At 35.8% G+C, this 21,835-nt stretch overlaps 1 protein-coding gene across 9 annotated transcripts in view; it reads right to left on the reverse strand.

The window, feature by feature from the left end:
• RBFOX1 (RNA binding fox-1 homolog 1) overlaps positions 1–21,835 on the reverse strand; it is a 1,735,725-nt gene that overhangs the window by 911,342 nt on the left and 802,548 nt on the right. The gene's annotated exons all lie outside the window — the stretch shown is intronic.

The raw sequence follows: 21,835 nt of genomic DNA on the forward strand, positions 1-21,835 counted from the left end.
ACCTCAAATTAAGTGACAGCTTATTAAACTTACAAGCCCATCCAAACCCAGATGACACTGTGGCTTACTCTGAGCTATACACAAAAGCACTGTACAACCACATTCATAGCTACAAAGAGGATGCAGTACCTGTCCAAGTTAAACTGATGACTACTGGCAAAAATAAACGACCCTGGTGGACACTTAGCATAAATAGGGTATTCAATAAAAGGAAAAAAGTCTTCTACAAAGCCAAGAAGGAACAGACAAATCAGTGCAAAAAGACACTCACCAGTCTAAACAAAGAAATTAGAGAACTGGTCAAATCTGCCCAAGCAAACTATGAGGCAAAGATAGCATCCCAGGTGAAAGATAACCATAAGGCTTTTTTAATTATGTTCATAACCACAGGTGAAATGCTCAGCAATGTGCTGAGTTAAACATGAACAGCAACACTTACACTCAGCCTGAAACTATAGCAAACCTGCTGGCCGACAATTTCAGTTCAAACTCCTTCCCCCATCACCTCCTACCACACCCAAAAAAATACCCAGAACTATCCCCCTACCAGTCATTACAAGGGGAGCAGGTTCTTACTGCACTTGCTATAGCCAAAAACACAAATTCCACTCCAATGAGTTAGCTTATGCATTGAATACAGGAAAATGATTTTATATAACCAGACGCTGAGTCTCATTGCTTGCAATGTGCCCCCATTGCCTCTACAACCATAAAGATGGTTATCTGGACAGGTTTACTGGAATCATATTTAACAAGATTATCTGCCAGTGTGCAGAGAGCAGGAACATGATGACATTCAATGCAAACACTAACAGGTATCCTCCATAGGTCAGTCCTAGGACTCTTCCTCTTTGTTTTGTTTATTAAAGATATGACTTTTTCTCTATCAGAAATTGAGATACTTATCTATACTTATAACATTGCAATGTGGTTATCAGATCAATTCAATTCTTTTATTTGTAAATCTCTTGAACTTGACCTTCAGAAAAATGTTCATATATGGTGCAGTCAAATCAGCTTGACTATAACATTATTTAAAATGTAAAAAAGTAAAAAAAAAAGAAAAAAAGTATATATATATATATATATATATATATATATATATATATATATATATATATATACATATATATATACATATATATATATATATATATATATATATATATATATATATAAAAACTCATGCTGTAAGTTTGGGAGAGTGATGCTTCTTTAATGAGCATTCTAGTGAATGTTCTGCATGTAAAGTACATTAAAAGACTTTTCAAGAAATGAGGTTTCGGGAACAAACCAATTTGTCCAGGGACATTTTCAGTGAAGGATGTGGTAGGAATAGCTATGGGATTTAAGATCCTACCGGAAGGTTAGTGTGGTGAGGATGGAAGGGTTAAATTGGGAAGGTAGGAGGTTTGGGAGGAAATGATGTAAGTGCAATGAGTGGCTTAACTTGTCTTGTGTCAGTGTAACTGGGAAAGGGATTAGATTTTGGCATGAACTGCTATGTGCCCTGCCTCCCTCCCTTTCCTAGGAACACTGGGGATTGTGTGATTATTTTATAGGTTTGGTGTTGAGAAGGAGAAGAGGGGCAGGCTTGTCCCTCTTCTGATTCCCCCTCTGGTGTTGTATGTTTATGAGCTGGGGAATGAAAGTGAGCGATGGGATGCTGCGAGCAGAGGTGAGGACACTGCTTCATAAGTAAAATAATTGAGTGGAGGTGAGGACGCTTATTTCATTACGGTGAATGGGGTTATGCTGTCCTAGTAAATGGTTATATGGATGTAAGTACATCAACAGAGTTAAGGATGCTACTTCATTAGTAAAAATAAGTGAGTGGAGGTGAGGATGCTGCTTATTTGGTTAGGGTAAGTGGGGTTAAACTGCCCTAGTAAATGATTATATGGATGTTCATACTGTGGTCAATAAATTAAAATATTTTTCAATAAAAATTTATTTATGGATGTTTAATAAAGGTTGTCAAATGTCACTTGTATATTTATTGAGGGGGACTGGGACAATACTGATTTTTTGTTGTTGTTTAATATATATATTTTTTTCATCTGAAGTGGCATATGTTTTATCCAATAGAGTTACGGTATTGTTGTGTTGAATATTTGGACTGTGTTTTTGATGTTCTAAGCATCTTGTGGAGTATTTTGCTTGCATTTATGCATTAGAAAATCCAGCAGAATAGACATTATTTTCAGGAGACTTTTGTTTTTTCTCTGTAGTTCTGTGACTACTGAGTCATTATGTTTAACTATGATGGAGGGATGCATGCCTCTGAAACATTGTATTTACATGATTCTACATGTTCTAAGTAAAACGGCATGTTTGATTTGCAAAATATAGTTACAATTGTCCCGGTTTGAAAATTAGCATTTTGATAGTCTGGAAGGTGACATATTGAAAGCAACCTTGGATTTTTGTATTCCAGACTGAGATAACACAGGGTTTACCTATATGCAATTAAATCATGTCTTTTCAACACAACATTTACCAAAAATTTAAAAGCAGAAACACCCCCCACATGCCCTAAATTTTATATACCAACTTGACAGATGCAACATAGTGGAGAAGATGGGAAAAATGGAGAATATGGAGATGTGATAGGAAGGAAAAAAGGAGTTTGCACTGACATACATTTTAAAAGGAGGTATAGTTATTGACTTTACTTAAAGAAATAATTTTTATTGTATGCTAGTGCTTGTGCATACTTGGAAAAAGTACTGAACGGATCACTGGATGAAATGCTTCACACTGGATACAGTAACATGCTTGTGTAGACATGCATATACTACTGAACGGATCACTGGATGAAATGCTTCACACTGGAGACAGTAACATGCTTGTGTAGACATGCATATACTACTGAAGGGGTCATTGGGGGGAATGTTTAATTTTGGAATCACTCAAGTGTTCGTGCAGATATAGATATACTACCGAAGGGGTTGTTGGGGGAATTGTTTCATTTTGGAGTTAGTCAAGTACATGTGTAGACAAGGATATACTACTGAAGGGGTCATTGGTGGGAATCATTTTGAAGTCAGTCAAGTGTTTATGCAGACAACGATATCCTACTGAAGAGGTCAATTGTGGGAACTGTTTCATTATGTAATTGCTACTAAAGCTTCTGATTCCACTCTGCTGTAGAATGCCATATGCTCAAAAACTTGCTCAAGTGAATGTACTGCAAGTGACCAATAAATTCAAGATTTGTTTTTATTCACTTTGCACCTCAGCAATGTTTTAAGAAAATGTTTATAAATTTAACATGTTTACAATACATACACAGAAAGGAAGACATTTGCCATCACATCCTGTCATGCAAGGTTAGGAAAACACTGAATCATCACGGTAATCTTATACCATTAACACATTAAGAGTTTTGGTATTTTAACAGCAACATTTCAAGGCTATCCCAACCTCTTACAATCTTAGTATGATTTATAGATCTTAGTCTGATAATTTCTTTTTCAGTTTTACAATGGAAATTATGACATCAGGAATGGAGGCAAGAAACCATAGCAAAACTAACCCGCACAGACGAGGTGAAAGAATGGGTTTGGATGATAATAATCAAGCCTCACTAAACACTACTGGTCCTGAAAGTGATTTAAACAACTTGAACAACCACGGACAGTTGAACCACGAACAAAAAGAGACATGATTTACAACAGCAGCAGGGAAATTTTTACAACCTCAGAGCAACGAACCATTTCCCAGGTCACCAGAACCAGCAAAGGGGTAACAATATATGGAGGAACAACAGAGGAGTTAATGGTTTCTCCAGTTCAGGTACTGCCACTTACTACAAGAAATTGCTTGATAATAACTAATGATAAACGGGACATTAAAGTTTATAATTTATTATTTATATAATAATAAAATGTCTAGAACACTGAGGCTTTGGATATCGGAACACCTCAGTGAGATCAGGAACAGGAGAGCTACCAATGCTTTGTTTAAGCACGCCTTGGCTCATAAAACAGCCAGATTTACATTTACTGTCATTGGTAGAGTTCAGGGTCATCATTTTTCTAAAGTTGGTTGGCACGCTACATTAAACAATAAGGAATCAGGCTGGATTATCAGGCTAGGGGGTTTGTTTAAATCTGGTCTGAATGAGTTGTCATAATGTTCAATCCAACCAATAACTTTTGTCAATGCTAATGATGTCATCTATTTAAGGATCAGATATTTTTATTTGTGTTAATGCACTGAGGAAGGCTGTTGCTGAAACCGGTATGCCACTTGTGTTTTTTTAAGCTACCTGAATAAATTATTTCAAGTTTTCTACCCACTGTGCTGGACCTTTTTGGTTTCTGTTTATTGCCTTGGTTGGTTTGGTCTGTGCACATCTGTACGTAGGGGTGTCTGTGTTTGGAACCAATAGAGAGCCAATAAATGCAGAACCTAATAAATATATAATCAGATTTATTGCACCCTACAGCATTGAAGCATTTAGTCTGAGGAACATAATTTACAAAAAAAGGAATCTCATTGTAAGGCAGCCATCACTTACAACAAAAGTAGGTGAATGCCTTCATGTGATTTTTAAAAGAGGTCATAGCTTGAAAAGCTTATTAGAACATAGGAAATACCAAAGTACGAGATATCCAGGAATGTTTAGATGTGAGATGTGCTCCTATTGTAAATATACAGATATAGGTCAAACATTTAAGGTAAGGAACACAAAATATAGTGTAAACAAGAAGTTTAACTTTATTTCTAAATCGATTGTCTACTTAGCCCAATACCAACAGTGTCTGGCCTTCTATGTCAGAAAGACCGACAGATAGCTCAAAGAATGGGTATACCCACACATTTATAGTATAACTAGAGTCAAAGTAGACAATGCCGTTGCTAATCACATTTTAGAACATCAGAATCATAGTTTTAAATTTAGAGGCATCGACCAAGTCAAACCTGACATTAGAGGTGGTCTATATATATATATATATATATATATATATATATATATATATATATATATATATATATATGCATGGGACTACTTTGTTTTACTGAAAGCTCATTCCACTGAATTTGAATTCACCCTGACCAAATCGCTGAAAGCTCAAATTATTGAAAATTCATTTCACCGAATCTCATTTCACTGAAGTGAAGTACTGGCACTACGTAGAGTACTGTTAAGCAAGTAAAAGGCATATGTCCTTTTCCCCTCTGTAGTGCAATCCTGGAATTAGTATATATAGTTAGGGGGTGGGAAGGCACAGATCCCCAACTTAGTTTGGGTATATATTGTCTTCTGGAAAGAGTTAGTCATTGGTGTTGTAAGTATGCATGTCTATGGTTTAAAATGTATTGTTTTGAAGCTTTCCATGTAATATAATATAAAACCAAACTAGGTGAGGTCTACACTGCACACAACCCCTCCTAACTATATATACTAATTCCAGGATCGCACTACAGTGGGAAAAAGGGCATATATCTTTTACTTGCCTTACAGTACTCTGCACACTGCCAGCACATAACTTCAGTGAAATGAGATTTCAGTGATTTGGTCAGGGTGAATTCAAATTTAGTATAATGAGCTTTCAATGAAACAAAGTAGACCCATATATATATATATATATATATTTAGGTCTACTTGAAAACACCGACACGCAAAACACTGACGACGAAAACACTGAGACCAGAAGATCAACAACTGAGATGACCGACGGCTTAAAAGCCCAATGCTGAGAACACTGACATGTTATGGTAAGTGTGCGATAGTGATAGACTTTAGGGTTAGGGGTGGGTTAAGTAAGTTAGGGTTAGGGTGCGGGTAAGGTAAGTGTGCAATAGTGACAGATTTTAGGGTTAGGGGCAGGTTAAGTGAGCTAGGGTTAGGGCGCGGGTTAGGTAAGTGTGCGATAGTGACCTTAGGGGTTGGGTTAACATTAGTGCATAGATAGTTGTGTATGTAAGATATAGTGTAGGTTTGTAAGGTTTTTGTTGTGCTTGTGTTGTGTGTGTGTTTTTCGGAAAAGGTATTTGTTTTGTTTTGTTGATTGTCGGGATTGTGGCTTGTCGGGCATGTGAAGTTTCGTGCTTTTAAACTGTCGGTCATCTCAGCTGTCGATCTTCCAGTCTCGGTGTTCCCGTCATCGGTGTTTTGCGTGTTGGTGCTTTAAAGTAGAACCATATATATATATATATATATATATATATATATATATATATATATATATACACATATGTGTGTATGTGTGCGTGTGTGTGTGTGTGTGTGTGTGTGTGTGTATATATATATATATATATATATATATATATATATATATATATATATATATATCTGAGACAAGACAGAAACCCTAGCATTACATTACCTACAAGTGAAATGTCATTATGAAACTCAGAAATTAAACTTACTGTTTACTAAATTTACATGTACAACTCTTAGCTGTGAATTCTGTAAATAATGTGAAGCCATAAAATAGGTATACTGAATGTGAAATTAAATCCGTTTTCTTGCATTTTCCAATGAACTCCTTTTTTACCTCTTGATTCTTCCATTAAATACATCAGAGTGAAGAAACCATGATAGAAGGTCTCTATTCTGATCAAATTAGGCTGACATGAATCAATACAAATCTTTGGTCTGTCTGCAATTTCGAAGCTTGCTCTACCCTCAGCATACAGTAATCTGTGCGAACAGAGTAATATCTTTTCTTTGACACAGAGATTTTCTTTTAGTGAGTCTGTCACTTCCTATTTCAGTTAACAAACTGCTGAGTACAGCTCCTTGCTGGACAAATATTATATAGCCTTGCTGAATACAAAGTGAGAAGAAGTGCTTCAAAATAACTGTGGAAAAAATATTAAAGTTCTGATATGCATTAAATCAGGCAGTAAAACTGGGACTGTCAAAAAGCCTGACAAAATTGGAACTGCTAAAAAAAAAACTGACAATGAAACATAACTTTGCTTAATTTAATACTTATCCTTAGTTTGATCCGAAGTTTAATGATTATAATTCATATATATTTCAAAATAATAAGACCGTTTAAGGACAGGAAACTGCATTTAAGTAAAAAATAAAACCACTACTCTTATACTAATAATTAATTCAGATATGTACTGGATCAAAGCATAATGTTATGTCATACAATAATGTAGTATAAATATTCAATATATGGAATTTTCTTCAAACAGTGCTTTTTAATACATAAATAAAAAAATACTCTTTATTGCTCAGCATCACAAAATACAAAAACGCAGAGGTGGTATTGTGCCTTTTATTGGAAGAAGATATAGTTTTAAAGTATACCCTATACATGCTTTCGTATTGTATGATGACCCCTCTTTCCTTTTTTTGTTTTGATTTTCAAAACAAAATTTTATACAATATGAGGGTCAATTTTACAAAAATCAATGGAATTTCTTTCTTCATCATTATGGACTACAGAATTATTTTTATTGACCTGAATTACAGATTATGAAGCAATAGTTTTTTCTTGTTAAATATAATTCAGGATGTCTAATGAAATATTCAAGTTTACTTCCTTTTAGTAATAGCAGAAGGCAGTTATGCCACAATGCCACATCTGGCATTGAATTGTATGAGTAATCTCTAACACGGTAATAAATATTTTCAAACAGCAAAAAGTATTTGCCTTTTCAAGACCACATTTTTTAATTTTTAATATTTTTGAGGTGCTAATGTATTTGAAAAAAAAGCAGTGCCAACATCTGGAACTTGAAATCTGTGGTAGTAAATAAGGATATGACAGATCTTTATTCTGAAAATGAAATCTGTGGTAGTAAATAAGGATATGACAGATCTTTATTTTGAAAATGAAATCTGTGGTAGTAAATAAGGATATGACAGATCTTTATTTTGAAAATGAAATCTGTGGTAGTAAATAAGGATATGACAGATCTTTATTCTGAAAATGAAATCTGTGGTAGTAAATAAGGATATGACAGATCTTTATTTTGAAAATGAAATCTGATTTTTCTTTTGTTTCACTGTTTATAACAATTATAAACATTTCCTTCTGTTGAGATCTGACCATTATCTGTCTGTGGAGCCTATACATTGCAATGCAAACCTCACTTAATCTGCCACAAAACTTCAAAGAAACATTCCCACATCTGTTAAGAAACTCTGCAAAGTCTTATTTTGTACTAGGTAATGCAAGACTTGTGCATTTGCTAAATTAAAGCACGTATTGTCTAAATATCTACTTATGTGCATTCTTTTCTTCTTCTCCTAATGCAAACATATCATATCACTCTGGGTTACTATTAATTATTCGCTATCAATATTAATTTGCTAATCGCATTACAAATCTCTGCTCCGTGATTTATTTAAATTATACCGATTTCTATAAACACCGCAGGTGATTGCATCCGATATCTAGCCATGTGCAGCAATGCAAATAAATTCATTTTACTTACTGTATTGATGCCTGAAAAATCATTTTTATATGTTTCTGAGACCCATACTATAATTCTTAAAAATACATTAATAAACTGGAATAACTCAGTAAGCCAAGATCATTTTATTGTGCACCTTGGAGTTACAAAGGTGGTATCCACAATGAAAAATTATTCTTGACAACAGACATGGCTGCTTTGTAATTTATTCCTTAAGATGCTTGACCTCCTCACCATTTCCAGATGCAAAGGTTTTATATATTTTGTACTATAGACATGTATTTAATTTACTGCACTTCACTGACATAACCCGGATAAGTGACATGGTATACAATGGCTACAAGTGACTTCAATCTGGGGTGGAATACATGCCAGTAAAATGGCTTTGAAGCTTCAGAGCACCACTGACAAGAAACAGTGTTCAGCCTGTTTTGTTACAAATGCTTTCATTCTTTGTCATCCATACTGCATCAGTAAATGATTGTGACTGGGTCAAAGTGGCTTAACAACTCTCTGCCATAAGCCAATTTAATTTTTCAGCCCCTTAATTTTAAGACATTACCGTTTCATCATTTTTCCACACTTTTAATTTTCTTGATTGCCAGGCAAGTGGCATATCAAAGCAATGAGACTAGAAAGCATTTTTCATGCTTTTGAATTTCAGGAAGATGGCCGCCAGAAATGAACTGAAAAAAGAACATAATTTCTCTTAAACTCCCTGCTTTAATCTCTCTCTTTCTAACAGTGAAGAAAAAAAGGCAAACAAAACACACTAAAAAGAAAAAGCATGTAAATGACCCTTCTGATGAAACTTTACAAGATTCTGTGTCAGACCAACTTTATATCTGGATCACTAGCATATGTTCATTCCTAAATCAGTGAGGCAGCAGATACCTTTTGCATATTCAGGTCTATCTGACAATAACTACAAAAGTTGATGATATGCTTGCATAACCCCTCTGTGGTTAAAGTAGTCTGAATATTTAAAAATGTGTAAACGTACAATTGATTCTTTTCTCATTTGCATTGACAACAACCTGCTACAAAATCTGAGACAAAAGCTTCTTGGCTTATCATGTTCAGAATAAATATTGTTGCTGTATTCATTTCTCTCAAAAGTGAATGAAAGTAGCATGCAGGTTTATATTATCAATTCACAAGCTTCTTTCTGCTTCAGTGAGCTGTTACTGAAAGGTTCAGAACAAAGCTACAGGCAGGTCAGACAAAGCTGCTGTAACTGGATTTACATTAAACTCAGTATGATAAGGCCGCATCAGAGAACTGCTCAATCTGCCTTTGATTAGAACAGCAATGAGGCTGCAAGGCACCTCTGTTCTGAGTACCTGATCACAGCATCTCTATTACCCTTATCTGTCTTTAATTGTGATCGTATTTAACATTAGTTGTTTAATTCATTTTTTTACTGTGTTGGGTATCATTACATCAGTGCACTTTGCTACTCAAGCAAACAGAAGAATAAGATCACAAAAGTAATTGTTTCCTCTGGGAGAGATAACCAGTCGAGCTTCATTTTCATGTGCAGTTTTGTATGTTTTTTGGAATAGTTTATGTCATTGTCCTTCACAGTCATACATCAAGTTTATGTCCTGTTTGGGAAGGGTATTAGTCGCATGCTATGCTTTTAATTTATTCTTACTATACTCATCTCTCCATCATAGAGAACCAGAGATGAAACTATATGCAGTACATTTGTCACTGATATAGATACTGCCTATAAAGGACCAACCGTAATGTACATGTTTAAGATAATCTGAAACTCAAGTAAATAATATTTTTTTAATATCACCTTCATGATAATGTGTCATGGGAAACCATTTTATGGCTTCCTATATGCAGACCCATATGTTATATGACATTTGTCGTCTAATTCATTTTAGCAATGTTTTTGTTTGTAAAACTTTAACATCTGACTTCATAGATAGATGATGTTTCTGTCTGAAAATATGTATTTGCATTTGAAAAACTGCAGTATCTATAAGTCTCTGTTGTATATGAGAGTAACAATCAACCCATCCCTATTAAATAATACCATTATCAGGAAACAGTGACTAAAACTGATTACTGTTATCTGACAAGTGAATGAAGTGTTTATTACAGTGCTGGTTGATACTGTAACTAAGTCCTTAACATGGATAGGATTTACTGATGTTGCAGTCCTTATTCAACTGTGTTTGTAAAAGTTAACTTTCCTCACTGTTGTTAATAATGTTGCCTAATAATGTTGTCCAGCCTGCAATATTTAAAGATGACTGGAGACTTCAGAATACTTTTGCATGACTTGGGGTAAGCTATTATGTGGTTTCTGTTAATAAAATGTATAATTAAACTATCATTTTATTTTACTCCTTACTGATTTTGGCTTAGATTGCTTAGATAGAGGTAAGCATTGCTATTTCCTTTAGATCTTGAGTCTGATTTTCAGTCAGGTGCCTTCTGTTTGGAGACTGAATATCCTCTGTGGGTCAATGCTGGTTTCAGCTAGGTGTTCCAGCTTTCTCCCACATAATAAAAACATGCTATATGTGAATGTGAAATTTTCCTAATTACCCAAATCTGTGTATATGATAATATGTAAATATGTGTCTTTATGGCAATATTCAGACTGGCATGTTATCCAGGATTTGTTTATCTGTCCTGTATCTACTGAGTGTTGGGATGGAGTCCAACGGATTAATAATCATGAACTAATTCAGGAAAGAAAGAAAGAAAGAAAGAAAGAAAGAAAGAAAGAAAGAAAGAAAGAAAGAAAGAAAGAAAGAAAGGGTGGAAGAATGGAAGAAATAAAGAATATATATGTATGATTCAGGCTTTAAATAATGTGGCATACTCTTGCATTCATTTATAAGTGAACTAATACTTCTTAAGTGATATTGACATTTCTTTAACAGAGCTTGCTATATGGATTACAATTAGAATGAGTAATGCTTAAAATATCACATTTATATTAATACATTATAGACAACGGCTATCAGAATAAAATATCCAAATCTCTTTTGTAGTATGAATTTTGGTTAAAATGGGATTTGCAAGGTAATTCTGCACTTTGATGACGTGTGCATACTTCTCAGTTTTAACTTCTAATGAAAAAGTTAGAAAGGCTGACAGAAATCTGCATCGTAAGAAACATTATCTTGACTTGTACCTTCCTCCTTATAATGAAGATGAATATTTTGGTTTATGTCAAGTTTATTTTCCAAAGAAGTCACAGATAGCAACTCAGAGCAGGAAGTAGAATGTAATTGGTAAACAAGAAGAGAGTGCCTAGAAGAAGGGAGAACAGATATTCATAGGTTCATAGGTTCATAGGTTCATAGGTTCATAGGTTCATAGGAGGGTACTAGGCTATTGTCCCTAGGGCCTATATAAGCCTAGCCAAAAATATACCCTGGCTTTCGCCACCCATGTTTACCACCTCCAATAAAGCTACACAACACAAACTAAGTATGCTCCATCTTTAAGCATTTAGCTCAAACTGCATAAATATAACATCAACAAACCATAGTCATGACAAAAAATCATTTTCTACACTGTTCCAATTTTCAGTCTCTTCCCAGGCTGGACAACCTCTGTCTCTGTTAATTTCTTCCTCTTTGCCTAGTATCAGTGCCAAACCAATTCTCACGTTCCACAATCGTTTTACTCACCCCAAATAAACACATTGGCCTATTCCTTTTTCTTCCGGGTTGTTTCTTCAGTGACATATTCCAGAGCTTCTATTTTAATTTCCATGCCCTTTGCTAAGATGTCATGACTAGACTGGTTTAATTTGTTACCTCTGCATTTCTTTAATAGACATCAGCAATACTCACCTTTTTCCCTTAATACATTCCCTGTCTCAATAGTTTATTAGTATGCAATACAGGTATTAAGCATCACTCTTTCTAATTTTAGGTCATACACATTGTTTCTACCATTTTTGTATTACTTGCAAATGCTATTTGTTATGGAATGCACATATAGTGCATATTACTGAAATTTTAAAATAACAGAAACTTTGGCTGACCACACTTCAGATGAAAAAAAACCAAATGAATAAAATGTACTTGTTAAATGCTTAACGCATGAATGCATGCAAGAAATGTAAGTAAAGTTCTCTCAAGATTAAAAGGTAATGTAAACAGTCATGTTTGATTAGTGGACTACCCCAGTAAAGAAATTTAAATACATACATACATACATAAATAAATCATTTACGCGGTAGTAGAAAGCAGACAGCAGATCAGTTACCAAATGTCATTGCCTTGAGGCAATACAAATCTACTTTCTAAAATCTAAATAGCTATGGAGTTTCAGTTCTCAGCAAAGTTTACACTTTCAAATCCACCAATATAAATGTATCAGACAAAATTCATGAGGTTGTCATGAATTCTGGTTGATCCATGCTGCAGAAGAATAAATGCTTGACTATAACTAGGACAAAATAGGATCAATTAACAACACAGGTGTTTATGTTGAAGCAGGATGGGTGTAAGTGGCTGATGCTTCTTATAATGTGGATTTCTGGCATTATTTTTAACTATCATCTTAGAAGTTAAAACTGCCAGGTATGTACTGGTAATTGAAACCCACCCAGGTTGGCATAATTATTAAAGTGTTCACCTTAAAGTGCAGCAACAGATGGACCAAAGGACGCAAGCTGGATTCTTCCAACTTCCAGAATGTGCTTGTCTTTGTTATACATAAGTAGAACAGAAGATGCAGTAGCTTAGGGCCAAAATGTGTCAAAAAAGCATGTTCTCTGATGAGCACCTGAATGAAGACCACATCTCAGCAATTGATTGCAGCTATGTGAATTGTATAGTGAATATGTGCAGTCATGCTGAGGGGCAGATGATAAATAAAGATGAGAAAGCCAGAAGAAAGTTTAAAGAAAATAAAAGAGTAATAAAGTCTAAGGTGCATTCACCCCTGTAGTATCATGTTATCGGACATTTCACATCTACCTGAAATATTATCATGTTAGGCAGATGGCTGAAGTAACATATTAGCAATTATATCATATTATAGTTATTTAATTGTAAGGGATCTTTATTTAAGCTTTGTGTTTCCAAAAGCTGTCTCATAAACTACAGCTACAGTAGGTTGAGATGTGAAGGAGTGCAACATTAACTGGAACTCTACTTACACTTAATTTAGCATGTCATAACAGCATTTTACACTGCCAGATCCTTGCATGTAACATTTTTTACATCACTTAATTCAGATTTAATTTACCTTTGAGCAATTTGATCTGTTATTATTGTTACCAGTAACGGAAGGGTTCCTATTAAATGATCGAAGATGCATCGTGATTGAACTTGAAAGCACAAAAAGGCAAAATAGCAAAACGGCAAATATGCAAATTCTTTCCCTGGAAAAGAAATCGCTTGGCCACTTCTGTTACTTTGCCATTTTTGTGACTGTAGTCCAATCTTGGAGTTGGTATATTTAAGTAGGAGTGGTGTGGGGATACAGCCCCCCCCCACATTGGGGGGTGTGGGGTGAAGCCCCCCATTTTATATATTTTAAAATGTTTTTTTTTTTTTTTTGTTTTGTGGAACAGCAATTTTTTTTTTCCCCTTGGAAAAAAAAATTGCTGTTCTAAGCATTCAAGATTGTAAGTTTTCACTTACATGGGTTCGATAAATCATCATTCGCTTTTTAAGCATTCAATGATTTAACATAGACCCTAACTGAATAACTACTTAACTAGAACTGTGGTTACAAAAAATGTGAGATAAATGTGTTCTACCAATGTGAGATAACTGTGTTTTACCAAAGTTACACATACCACTGTTTTACAATGAGGCAATTGTTAAAATGTTTTAAATGTGACATTTTAATACCACTCATTACTAATTCCATGTACTTAAACACTTTCACACTGCCAGGCTGAGGAGCGCAAGTGACTGAAGTGGAAACCCACTGTTGTTAAATAACTCTTACCTAAGCCAGCTTAACAGCTTTGGGGCCATGAAATATAAAAAAAGGGGTTGAAGAAGTTGATTTTTTTTTTTTTTTTTTTTTTTATTACCATATGGAAAGGATATTTAGAATCTGAACAATGGAGGGTGAACAACATGTTAAGATAAATCACAAGCAAACAGACAAGAGCAAAATTACCTAAAGGGGAAAATAAAGACATTGCTCGAATGACTGCTTGGAGTTCTTTTGTCAAATTTAGTTATATACATAACACATTAGGGATAGCTTCAAAGTTTATTTTATGTGAATGTGATGGTAAGACTGAAAAGGCATTAATAATATATAAGCATAATCTAATATGATTTTGATTATATAACAGACTTAATAAACATATTTTCTAAATACTTGCTAAAGATGAAAAGTAAGGCTCTCTCAGCTGTCCCAAAGACATTAGAAAAGGTCATGTAAATAATTGATAAGTAATGATAAGGTATAACTTTACTATACTATAACACATATTAGTACATTTTTGAGATGTATATGCATAAGCAATTTCTCCTGATTGGCTTTTGTCATTTTAAATTTGAATGTAATTGATATGTTTTATGCATATGGAACGGACTTTAAATTCAAAAGCCAAGCCAGAATATATGTTGTTTGAGTTAATGCCATAAAGTGACTTTCCAAACAAAAATAATAAGTGAAATGTCACAAAGAACCTATCAAATAGTTGCACTTTAGCATTAAAATAAAAACTACTACTAATTTAATTTAGTTTTACAGCTTCAGAACTCAAACATTAATTTATCATCCTAAAAATTCAAAAGGAATAACCTCATCACACCATGATGTATGCAAAATATGCCATCCATATATGTTTATGTCCCCATCAAACTGTTCTTTGCTAACAATGTCAATTTCAACACATTACAAAAGTACCTTTTTGACAACATTAATTGATAAAGTTAATAAAATGCAATTACAAATAGTCCAAGCCTGAAATGAATATATCTGTTTCTTATAATAACTAAGGATTTGTTTTTCAAACAATAATACAATTTAAGTTAATGGGAAAATATGGATAAAGGTTGTTGTAATTCTGCTTGTGCCTACTTATTTGGCAATTTTGTGTCTTTCGGCTTTTCCCGGTTAGGGGTCGCCACAGCGGAACTCCGGTCCGCTAAATGATTGGCATACCTGGAAAAATATAATCTGACCATTTACTGCTCTGCAACAAGGTTCTCCAGTCTATTTCATTCATTACCAATAGTTACATGTCATTGCAAAATGGATCTTCCTTTAACAATGCTACCTGGTAGAAACATTAATGAGGGCATCTGTTCATTGTGACACACTTCCTAAGGTCTTTGCTGAGTTCACACAGAATAAATCAATATGTCTTACTCCCTCAATGCATTGCAATCTCCCACATTATGGTTTGTTTTCATTCATTTTTTAGACTTGTCATTATCAAAAGCAATGTTCCGTCTTCACATGCAACAGCAAGACACAAAATATGAAGACAAAGCAAGAAACAAATACCCTTATCAAGCAGGGATCCCAGTCAGGACAGGCCTATTAGGTATGGTGAAAAAATAGATAGTAATGCAATCATTTAGTTTAATATGTTGCATTTTATGAACTCCACTTTTGTTTACTTGTTCATTATTAGGTGTGTTGATGCATCTAATCATCTGACTGGAATATAAATGCAGACAATGACAGATTGGCAGCTAACAAACTAGATAAAAAAGTTAACAGAGTTATTTTCTTTTCATGTCACATGACTACCATCTTATTTCAACAGAATGAAGGAAACTATCAAAACTTTGTAAAGAACGGTGACTGCATTAAATAGGTTCTGGCTAGTAGATGTAGATGGCTAGTAGATGTCACTTTTCAAGCCGTGTTACTCATGTCATAGGACTGCACTTTATGTGATGTAGTTTGCTGAGACTGAAACAGGTTGCAATGACAAAAACATTTTCAATGTGCAATTTCAGATTTTTAATCTTGATAAAACTGAATGACACTAAGTGTACAGCTGTCGGTGAACAGCTATACAGTTAGCCTGCTATGTCATTGCATTTTCCCCTTACTAACCAGCAGATAGTGTTAAACAGTATGTGCAGAATGGGAACAGCTGATTTATTTTTTATTACTGCTTCCTGTAGAGTGTTTTATTTACCAGTTTTAATCATATACCTGCGGTATAAACTTATATTTCTGAAGTGGTACAATACTTCTGTAAGAGTAACTAATGTCACTACATTGTTTCTTTACCACAACAATTCTAAATATTTTTGTTTGGCCTCCCTTATTAATTCTTCATTATATTAATTTAGTGAAGGAATATGTATAGCAACTTAAAGGAAATATCAGACCTGAAAGCATTACATCTTTGAACCCTGCAGCTGCTTTGCACCGTTTAAAGATTATCTGATTTGATTTACCATGATTGCTGATAACAGTAAGTACAGCAACCACATTAAATAGAACTTAAACATGCTTACTACACCATAAAAGCATTTATATCAAACTATCTTCACATGTGACATCTCTGTATCATCAATGAACTTTATTTTAAGTTTCTTTTATTCTTCTGTTATCAAATCAACATTCATTAAGGAATGAACTTTTTCATGATGACCATAGAATCAGCACTCTGGTATAGTACATAGCTTTAAATTAAGCTGTGATCGAGTGAAGCCTGTGGGAATAGATCCAGGTAGACAGGGTATAGCTCATTCCCCTGGTTTAGCTATCAGACAAGATGTTAGCCCTGCCTGCAGTGTGAATGAACAGGTTTTGGTTAGCAAACCCAAGTACTAAACAAGTCAGTAATGACTGTGAACTAACCATCCAGTAACCAGCTGTTTCACTGAATGCAAAGACTTGGAGAGTCTCATCCATGATTCCACTTGTATGTGAATAAATGGATAGAAATGATTTGTCAGAGATACAACTAAAGCCAAATGCTAATGACAAAAAGCATTATTGTACCGGACTGTAATGGAAATCTCTTCGATGAGATCCTAGTTATCAGCAGACTGCTGGAATAATTCCAAGACTGCAAGACGATTAGTGAAGATGAGCAGCAGAGAGATTTGTGTATAGAAGCATTGGAATGAAAAAAATACTTAAAAATAAAACTTTGCTTGCTGCATAAACCTATAAAGATATTTTGCCTATGAATCAGAATCTAAATATCGCTGTCCATCACTTCTATTATGCGGGCCCATGCCATATTATTAAATGTTGTTCCTGAATAAAAATGCAAAACAATTTTATACGTATCTTCTTGATTTGCATTAAAGTACATTTATTTTGAATGCGGACATGCCTGCATAGAGGTGTTGGAGAACCTGTAGATACAATTGATGAGGGACAATTCAGAGATAGACCTCAAACAGGCAGTGGAATGCAAAAGGAGGGGAAAGTCATTAGAACTTGATGGGTCTCTAGAGGAATTATGGAAGTTTGCTAAAGGAAAATGTTATCAACATTTGGCATAGCTTATTTAATTAGATACTTAAGGGAGAAACAGATTCCTGGTGTCAAAGCCATGGCCTCAAGCTCAACGCCAAAAAGTGCACTGTCATCCCCTTTGGTAAAAACTCTGCACCCATGAGCTACCACATAGGCAGTAGTCTACTTAACACCAAAAGTGTGATAAGAGACCTTGAGACACAGGTGGACAGTAGTCTCTATTTGATATTCACATTGCCACAGTAGTTAGGAAATCCTTCTATGTGGCACACCTCATCACAAAAGGTTTCTCATCCAGGAAAAAAGAGGTCATTGTTCCCCTCTACACGTCACTCATTAGACCCATTATAGAATACAGCTCCCCTTTTGGTATGTACCTCACAAGACATCTACAACAACTGGAAAGGCCGAAGAAATATCTCACAAAGAGGATTACTGGCCTCAGTCAGATGCCCTACGCAGACATCTCAAAAAACTCCAGCTTTACTCTGTCACATATCGCCTACTCAGGGGCGATCTCTGCCTAACATACAAACAAAGCTATGTCAAATTCAGAGCTGTTGGACATAACCCACTTAAAAAAATGCCAATCCCTCTGAGCTACATGCTCTAGGGACCTAAACCTTGTCACCACAATAAAGAGAACATGCTGGAGGGATAGATTCCTATCCCAGAGACTTCCCATACTCTGGAACAAACTACCTATCTGTATCAAACAAAGCTCCTCATTAGCACTCTTCAAGAAAAATCTTGATGATTGAATGGGAGATAGGAAATTAACCCCAGGGATCACTTCTGTAGCTCTGCTTGACAGGGGCACAGGAAAATAAGTTTCTTGGGTTGCGAAAGCCAGGGTACCTTTTTGGCTAGGCTTATATAGGTCCTAGTAGCCTAGTACCTACCTATGAACTATGAGAGGAGCACCCCCACTGGAAAGGTTTTTTTACCAGTAATAACTAAGGAAGGCAGGAACCCAGAGGATATAGGATTATAAAGATCAATAACTAACGTAATCCACGATTATAAAATCTTCACAAACATGCTACTTAAAAGGTTAGTAGAGATATTGCCAACATCATTAAAGAAGGTCAATACGGGTTTGTCATGGGAAGAAAGGTATTTGATAACATTACCAGAACACTAATGATTGATTATTCACAATCCAGTGAAGAGTAGGAGGAAAGTATCCTGAATTACCCTAGGCACAGAATAAATTCTTCAGCAGAGTAGAATGGGGTTTTCTGTTTGAGGTCATGAAAGTTATATGATGTTTTCAAAGCAATTAGTAAACCTGGTGTGGAGGATTTACAAAGAGTCACAGCCCAAGTTATACTCAAGGAGAACTCTCTCAAGCAGTCTCCCTAACTAAAACGTATACTAGGGATGACCCTCTCCACCAGTTCTTTGTTATATACACCACAAGCCTCTGTCAGTAAGGATGAGGCATTCAGACGTGAAATCATATAACTGTGGTGAGCTAGAGTTGAAGATTGCCTTATATGCGGATGATATTTTATTGATGTCAACAAGTTCATAGAGGGGAGGAGATAAAGTGCTTCAGATACTGCGGGACTGTGGAGATCTCTCAGAATACCAAATTAATGCATATATAAAACCTAGGTGATAGGTATCTGTGTTGGAGATAAACAGGAAATGCTTAGAGAGAGCTAGAGATAGGGAAGCGAGAAGGGACTCATATCTAGGAACTTGGCTGAAGAAGATAAACTAAGAGTCTTGTCAACTCACTTTTGAAAATTTAACAGAAAAACTGCATTGAAACTTTAACAGCTGGAAGCAGTTAGGGCTGGACATAGATCAGAGAGTGCAAGTTTTGCAGTAGCACTTAACACCCTCCAAGATTTACCTACAGCTGCCAATATGAATGTGAATGAGAAAAGGAGAGAAGTGAAGAGAGGAGAAGAGAAGAGAAATTCATATAAGGGTTTTGTCTGGTTAGGGGAGCTCACACAGATGAAATAGAATAGGCTTATACTTCCAAGGCAGGGATTGGGATCAGGAATAGCAGATGCAATATATGCAGCTACATAAATGTCTTATTAGATGCCAGACCTCAACTATAACACGGTGTGGAAGCAAATGTCATGGAAAAAAATAAATGGCTGGGAGGAGTCAATACTTATTAGCCCCTGGTGGGAATGAAAATACAAGTAGTACGGCTACCATTTTAAGATTGACTACAGAGGTAGGAAAACTATTTCAAAAAAAGGCATTAAAAAGGATGGAAATATGAGATCCAAACTATTGGGGGCAGGATACTAGACCTCCAAGAAGAATGTTCCAATGGGGCACAGAAATAAAATATTGGGATCAATTGATATAGAAGGAAAGGATTTTAGGATAGGAAGAGATCTGGGAGCATTTTAAAATTCCTTAGCTCTGGATCCCACTCAATTTTGTTCTGTGAAGGGTAGATCATGCCTACTCAACCTGGTTGACTTCTTTGAGTCAGTCACCAGAGCTGTGGGTGATGGCAAGGCAGTTCATACAGCCTACTCAATCTGGCCAAGGCCTTTGATACCATTCCCCACTCAAGAATTATTGATGGACTCACCATACTAGGCATCACCTCCTATATCACTAGGTGGGTTGCAAATTGGCTCAAAGATAGAACCCACAGTGTGAAAGTAGCAGACTCCAAGTCAGACAGCCGACCAGTCATGAGTGGAGTCCCACAGGAATTGGTCCTGGGTCCTCTCCTGTTTGGCATCTACTTCTCAGAAGTCCAGGTTAACACAGAGAGACTCTGGCTGACCAAGTTCATGGATAATTGCAAACTGGGAGCCATTATTAACTCCCGAAGTGATGTAGACATCCTACAGAAAGGCCTCACTGACACCAACGTCTGGTGTTGAAACCATGCCGTTAAGCTTAATGCCAAAAAATGCGTCATCATTCCCTTTGGGAAAAACTCAGTTCCCACTAATTACCACATTGATGGTAGCCCACTGAACAAAGAAGGCATTATAAGAGATTTGGAGACACAGGTTGACACCAACCTCTCCTTCAACCACCACATTACCACTGTGGTCAGAAGGTCCTTCTATGTAGCACATCAAATTACCAAGGGTCTTGCATCAGGAAGAAAGAGGTCATCATCTCTCTCTCTACTCTTCCCTCATTAGACCAGTCAGCTTGTATAATGGCCCATTTCGCATGTACCTCACAAAGCACCTGCAACAGAAAAGTACCTCATAAAGAGGATCCTAGGCCTTAAATACATATCCTACATGGAGAGACTCACAAAACTCCAGCTTTTCTCTGTCTCATATCATCTATTAAGAGGCAATCCCTGCTTGACTTACAAAACCATGTCTAACCCAGCCCTGTTATAAATGTTATACCTAAAGAAATCTCAATCCCTCTGCACCACACACTCCAGGAACCTTCACCTCATTACCACAATCAACAGAACATGCCGGAGGGACAGGTTCATAACCCAGAGACTGCCCATGCTCTGGAACAGACTTCCCATACATGTCAAGCAGAGCACCTCTCTGGACCTTTTCAAAATAAATATTGATGAGTGGATGGGAAATAGAAAGTTCACCCCAGGGATCACTCCAGTGGCTCTACTTGATAGAGGCACTGGGAACTAACGGCGACATGATGCCAGGGCACTTCTATGGGCTAGGCTTTTAAAGGCTCCAGGGCCATTGGCCTAGTACACATTTATGAATCTATGAGTCTTAAGGGGCTATACAAGATATGAAGCAATTAAGAGGGGCTAAGGAGGATGAAATGGTAATAGAGCAGGAGAAATGACCCGGACTAATGAAATGGATAACTGAAAAAGGACAGGAAGGTAGAGTGGAAAGAGAAATAATCTCAAAAATCTATAGCATACTAAGGGGGGAGTACTCAAATGAAGTGCACAGACTAGCAACTGAATAGGAGCAACTGTTAGGCAGAGAAATACCCATCCCCAGGCTGGAAAAGAATATAAAGATTAAGAGAAAAGTCTACAAAGTATGACAATTAAGGATATTTGCTTGGAATTTCTGAATGAATA

The sequence above is a fragment of the Protopterus annectens genome, chromosome 12.part0 (genome assembly GCF_019279795.1).
Source record: "Protopterus annectens isolate FY-2018-M chromosome 12.part0, PAN1.0, whole genome shotgun sequence".
NCBI lineage: Eukaryota > Metazoa > Chordata > Ceratodontiformes > Protopteridae > Protopterus > Protopterus annectens.